Source organism: Triticum aestivum, chromosome 4A, assembly GCF_018294505.1.
Source record: "Triticum aestivum cultivar Chinese Spring chromosome 4A, IWGSC CS RefSeq v2.1, whole genome shotgun sequence".
Taxonomy (NCBI): Eukaryota; Viridiplantae; Streptophyta; class Magnoliopsida; order Poales; family Poaceae; genus Triticum; species Triticum aestivum.
The window spans coordinates 314,381,659-314,387,817 of record NC_057803.1 but is presented as its reverse complement, the minus strand read 5'-3'; the positions used below and the strand labels follow the sequence as shown (position 1 = coordinate 314,387,817).

At 40.8% G+C, this 6,159-nt stretch overlaps 1 long non-coding RNA gene across 3 annotated transcripts; it reads left to right on the top strand.

The window, feature by feature from the left end:
* Positions 1-1,468: 1,468 nt before the first annotated feature.
* On the top strand, positions 1,469-4,649 carry LOC123086025 (uncharacterized). Of its 3 annotated transcripts, none has more exons than XR_006440287.1 (5): positions 1,469-1,881; positions 2,297-2,397; positions 2,604-2,648; positions 2,736-2,873; positions 3,055-4,649. It is a non-coding gene; the product is annotated as an uncharacterized lncRNA (long non-coding RNA). The 3 variants fall into 3 exon arrangements; XR_006440288.1 differs by having other exon boundaries at positions 1,469-1,979; XR_006440286.1 differs by having other exon boundaries at positions 1,469-2,397.
* Positions 4,650-6,159: the final 1,510 nt, after the last annotated feature.

Sequence of the window (6,159 nt, the reverse complement as noted above, 5' to 3'; positions counted from 1 at the left end):
TGTATGAAAGAGAGAGATTTGCCTGGCAGGATGTTGATTTTCTGTCAGTTACAGTGACTTGTACGTATCCATTGTTGTGAGTACATTGCAGGGTGTTGAAGTGTTCATACATTTGCCATTTGTTGCTAGCATCTTCAGTAAAAAAAAATGTTCTTTTACCAGAGTTCTTTGAAAGAAATTTTTATGTTAAAACATACATTGAGGAATTAAGTAAGTATGCAGATCTATGAGTAGTATCTTGTTTGAATCTTTTTCTGTATCATCAGAGGCAGCTACACTGACTGGCATGTATTATCTTGTGAGATCCCTTGGCTAAGGATACATGGATTATAAAGTAGTGTTCATTAAAAATATCTGAGGTAGTTATTGAACTATAATTCAAAGGATAACAACAAACCACTCACTACTTGTATGTCTGCAACCTGGAAGGGATAACAGGTCCTTGCTTTGAGGTGCCTAAAAATATTTTATAGTTGAAGTTAGTATGCTAGCTAGAGATGGGATTCATAATACGAACACTGACTCTCTGTGAACATACTCAAGCAAGCAAGGCAAAACATGATCAACATGCCAAGTTCAGGAAGATTAGAAATGACAAATCAGCGATATTGAAAACGACAAATCAGCGAGAACCTTGAACAAAAAGGATCATAACAGGTTTCAGACGTCGTGGAGGATGCAGATGTAACCGTGCCTTGGATGCTTCCTACATCTGGCTATTTATTGCAAGAACAAACTGCAGGAAAAGAAATGTTCAGTTTTTAAACAAACTATGAACAGCAACTTCGTAACTTCTTGGATGATTGAACAAATTTTATTAATCAAATCTAAAGGTGCTAAAGCATATATCTCTAATAACAAATTTACTTTATATTTAACACAGTGATTTGTCCTATATCTATATTGCTAAATTTGTGTCCATCTTCGGTTTACAGGTAAAACTTGCATCCATATCAGCATAATGCCCTCTATTCCTCCATATGTAGATTTAATAACACCTAGCCAGATCGAAGTAAGCTTCTTCATCGCCTTAGAAACAAATTCTATACACCAATTAAGATATCAAATTTAAATTTCTAGATTTAAGAACCGAACCTATAGGCACGATGAGGATGTCGCGTGGGGATTCAGATACGGAGGAAACGACACATCTAGAGTGCAGATGTGTACCGGCCAACACACTGGGCATCAGCATGCGGTGGGTATCGTCGATTATTTAGATACATTATAACTGTGCACCTTTAGAGCTCTCTCAGACCATTAGCATTCACAGCCATCAGATCTTCACTTTTAGATGTTTTCGGCCGTCCGATATAACTCTTACGCCACACTTCCCGCGACTGAACGGGGCAGCTGCTCCCGTGGCAAAATTGGAGCGCGGTGGTTGATTGGGCCCTCGCCCGCACGAAGGCCTTCCTGGGCCGGAAGCGAACAGCCGAGGACTCCTCGAGAAAAAAATGCAGCGAAGCCGCCCCCTCCCATCCCCTCCCCTACCTCGCGTCTCTCTGCCTGTCTCGCACGATGTGTGCCCCATCATGCGCCGTCGAAATTTCAGTTGCGGGAAGGGAGGAGTATACAATTTCGGCGGCGCCGCCGGCACGCATCTGGTTATCCCTGTCGCCGCCCCCCTTACGCTCTCACGGAGAGGACGGAGTGAGGCGCATGCGACCTGGGCTCTCTCCTCCTCCCCGATCTCTCCTTCTCTCTACCGACCGGCGAACATGTGGTGCGCCGCCGCCGTCTTGGCGCTTAAGCCGGGGAGTTCGGCTTCTTCCCTCCCCTTCGCGTCCCAGATTCCTTGTGCCGCCACGACGACCACCACCTCCTGTTCTTCATGCCACACACAAGCTGGGCGGTGCCCCTCGAAGCCCCCCTTGGACGGTTGGATCCATCACCTCGAATCCGCTTCACCACCACATCACTGTTGGATTTGAGACTTAAGCTCAGATTGGATTTTATGGATTACTTTGGAAACTCATGTACAGATCATGTTAGTTAGAAATATTGTCACACTTAATATGACAATTCGATTGTTAGATTTTTATTTTTAGATTAGTTAGTCAATGCATCAAAAAGATTTTGTAATCTGTTGTTGATAATGGTGGATATCTGATCATGTTAGTTAGAAATATGGTCGCACTTAATATGACAATTCGATTGTTAGATTTTGCTTTTTAGAGTAGTTAGTCAATGCATCGAAGAGATTTTGTAATCTGTTGTGCACCATATAGGAAATTTCGTAATGTGTACTGACTGCAAGAAGGCCTGAAATTTTCTTAATGTGTCCTGGCTGCAGGATGGCTTCTTGATGCTCTAACTGGAAGTTATGCCCTTTCAAAATGAAAAGGATACTTGGAAGGCTGGTGCATTTTGATCTAGAGAACAAAGCCATACAAGGTGAAATCATGAGTCCTACTTTCTTTATTTAGAAGAGGTCATCTTTGTTGCTGCTACCTAAGATGTATTGTACCTATATCATCAATGAACCACATGCTCATTCTTATTTATAGCATTCATCCATTCATGTAAATGCATTTGATACGCCAAATTTATACCTATCTAAAGAAGTAAAGATCACACTTTACCTGTTTGTTTTTCTGCAGATGAAAAGCAAAATCAAGGACCCTTCCACAAGTGCCATAGATCAGGTGAGCTTCAATTTTTTTGAAATAATTGTGACGGGTCACAATCGTGTAACATTGATACTGATCAGGCGTCATCCATTCTGATTTCAGGTAAGGAAGCAAAATTAAAAATCGATGCCAAGAGGTGCAAGATGGATCATGGTGAGAAGAACTTGGCCACAATGAAGCCAAAGGTGGATAGAGGACGGGGATCATGAAAATGTAGCGAACCTTTTGCATAAGGAACAGGTAATAGTCTAAGCATATGGTCAATCATGATCCAGACCAAGATACTACTTTTTAGTATCTTGACTTTTACCTTCGATTTGTGACCGGATTTGAGAGGCTTCGACAGTTGCCACCGGTGTGATAGAAGATTCACATAGAGGGTGGGGAAATGAGGGTGACACTGTGTCTCTGCTTTGCCCAGGCCAGGAGGTCGAGCGCACGCTTTCCTCGGTTTCGAATCAAGGGGATAGCCTTGCTTTTGTGCCGGCGTTTCTATTTCAGTGCGCCTCTGTTAGGTAACTTCAATAAGCTTGTTAGCTTCTGTTAGATCCTTAGCTAATTACATTTGTCATGGATTTATTAGTGTACTTGTACAACTTGGTTCATGAGTAGTACTGGTCGATTTTTGGTTCTCTATGTTGTTGACATGGCATGTTTGTTCGTACGTTTTAATGCTCTATGCATATTAGAGCCTAAATAATATGGTTGGAAGTACTTATTATGTTAGCACTTTATTATGTTGCTCCTGAATTTCCTCATAGATGCTATCACAGAAGCTAATGCCTGGAGTATATATGTCACCGTACATATCCTCCTTTGTGGCAGCATCTTTTTTTTTGAGAATGTGGCAGCATCTTCTTTGCGCATATGCGGAATCTGGCACCCTAAGGAATAACATTGTCCTTTGGCAGAAGCAGAGGATTTTGTTAAATGCTTTCTATATAAAGATTCACATAGAAGGATGCCTGCAACACAAACTTGAAATGAGTTTCAATCTGTCTATATGGATCTAGCTTAAACTAATGTCGTTACTAGTATCACATATGTTCTTTAGGTCACCCATGGATCAGAAATACAATTACTTTAAAATGCCATTGGTTATATTCTGTCTTATCAAAGCTTAAACTCCTTCATCATCATTACGTAAAGATGCTTTGATGGTCCGCATTGATGAAATTTGTTCTAATATTTCTTCTGTTGTTCCACAGAGAAGTTGCTTCTTCAAGTTTGAACTTGCATCGTTCTATGTGACAATTTTTTTTATGGTTGTTCCATAACCTCCCTGTTTTCATAAATGGTTAATCAGTTTCATTTCCACGTTTCTCATAGAACATCTTGATCAAAATTACCGTATATGCCTACAATCTTCATAAGTATTTATTTGGGAGCCTATGTTTTTGTACTTCTGATTTTAAGTACCATAATAGAATGCTTGGACAGCTCTCAAACTCTGATCTATTTTGGAATCAATTTATTTGCACTTCAAAGTGGCACCCACAAATGTTTCTTTTGACACATGTGAGTGATCAATTTAGTTTTTATTATCTTCAAGTTCCAGCTATTGATGTATGATATTTCTTGATAGGCTTTGTCGACCTAGACTGTTGATGAGCCTTTTCTATCTGAGAATGCAGTATTCTTCATTGGAGCTTGATAGAAATGGATGTATATTTGCTGCATTGAGACCGTGTATCCATAGGTCAACAAGGATCTGAGTAGAGAGCCCCTGTGGAGCTGACCTTCTACACAACACGACACTCATCATATCTTCCATTTTCCCTTTCTTCCTCTGTTATTTCGACATCTTTGTTCTTTCCATTTTTTCTTGTTATTCGCCGTATAGGTCAATTGCTTAGGCCTTTTGAGTTTTCGTGACTGACATATTTCCATAGGCGGTGATCCAAGTGAAATTTGTAATTAGCATCTTTCTAGAGCATTGTAGATAATCATGTTCAGATATTGTCTTATGGAAAATTGATATTTCTTTATTTTTATTAGAACCTGTTTGGTTGCTGCCTTGAGAGACTTTCCTTCATACCTGCCAAAGTTGGTTATTAATCCGTTGCCTAAATATATGTTTCTTATATTCATTCTTGTCACTATTGGACTTTTGACATAGTAGTTTCTTCCCTTGTTATCTATGCTCAAGGACAAGGTTTATGCTGAGGGTGCTGTAGCTATTGGCAATATTATTGTTGCATGTTTTTCTTGCTTTTGTATCTATGCATAAACAAACTTGTTAGTTCTAACTTTTATGCAGTTTGAAGTCACAAATTTGTTTTAGATTTGTTACAAATTGATTAAAATAGTAGTAAATATTTTTGTTGTAATTCATCAAAATATGTCAATTCAAAATAAACTCTTCTATGTTCACAAATATACGAATATGTTTGTGCAAATTTAACATATATGTTTCATGTCTTCAAATGTCAAGTATCAAATAGACGGGCGCAGCAACGCGCGCCTTAAATGATCTAGTCCAAGGCAAAACCCGACGACTGTCAACCAGGTGCGCAAGTAGCTCGACAGATTAAAGGGGGAAAGAACTGCATCAGTTACGCTTGCATGAGCAGGAAGAATAAATACGCCTGTTTATGTATGATGATGAGAGTAGTGGAATTTAATTTAGGCCAGAGAAGGTGAAGAGGGAGAGATGCAGTTGTGGAGAAGATAGTAGGTAGCGAGGCTGACCACCAAGGAAAAGACTTGAAACGGCGCCGCTGCGACGAGGGGAATCGTCTGGAGAAAAGACGTTGTTGTGTTTTTTCTTCAGAATAGAAAACGCTTCGGCTGAAAAGGAGGAGGCCCAGCGAGCGTTGTGATGGGCCAGCCTTCCGGGAAAAAGGTACGAGCGTGCCCAGAAGCAATTAACTAGCGCATTTCTAAAATAAAAAACGGGTGCATTAACCCCTCAAAAAATAAAACTGGCGCATTAGAGAATGCAAAAAAAAACTGAATTGTTGGACTTTTTCATATGTGGTATTTGTGGGGCATGTTGGATGATGTGGATAGACTGCATGTCAAGACAATTAGGATAATGGGGATGAACTATTTAGATATTATAGATTTGACTCGATAATCTCTAGCCCACAAATCATGCGTATTCTTCCATCTTTCTCTCTATGTAATTTATTCGAGTCCACTGCCTGTTTTTGCTGTCGAGCCATAACACAATTCTGGACATGACTAACTATGTCTGTAATTAAATTATCTCCATCTTTCATAATTGATTCAGTCTAAATACGAAAAATGTTTGACGACACACTGGATCTCATAGTGTTGTGTCAGCCTGGCAGGAAAGTGAGGAAAAGCGCTCGAGAAATGGCCGCCGAGGGTGGCGGTGACGATAACGGGAGGAGGGGCGGGGGAGGGGCAAGAAAAGAGAAAAAGGGCGTCTGTGTCACCGACGGGTGGGACAGGGGAGGACAAGGGCGTGCATCCCGCCCGTCCGCGCACTATATGCCTCGAGAAGAGCCCCGAGTCAGGGCTATAGGCGCTAGCACTGTCGCTGGCATGGGCCGGCCCA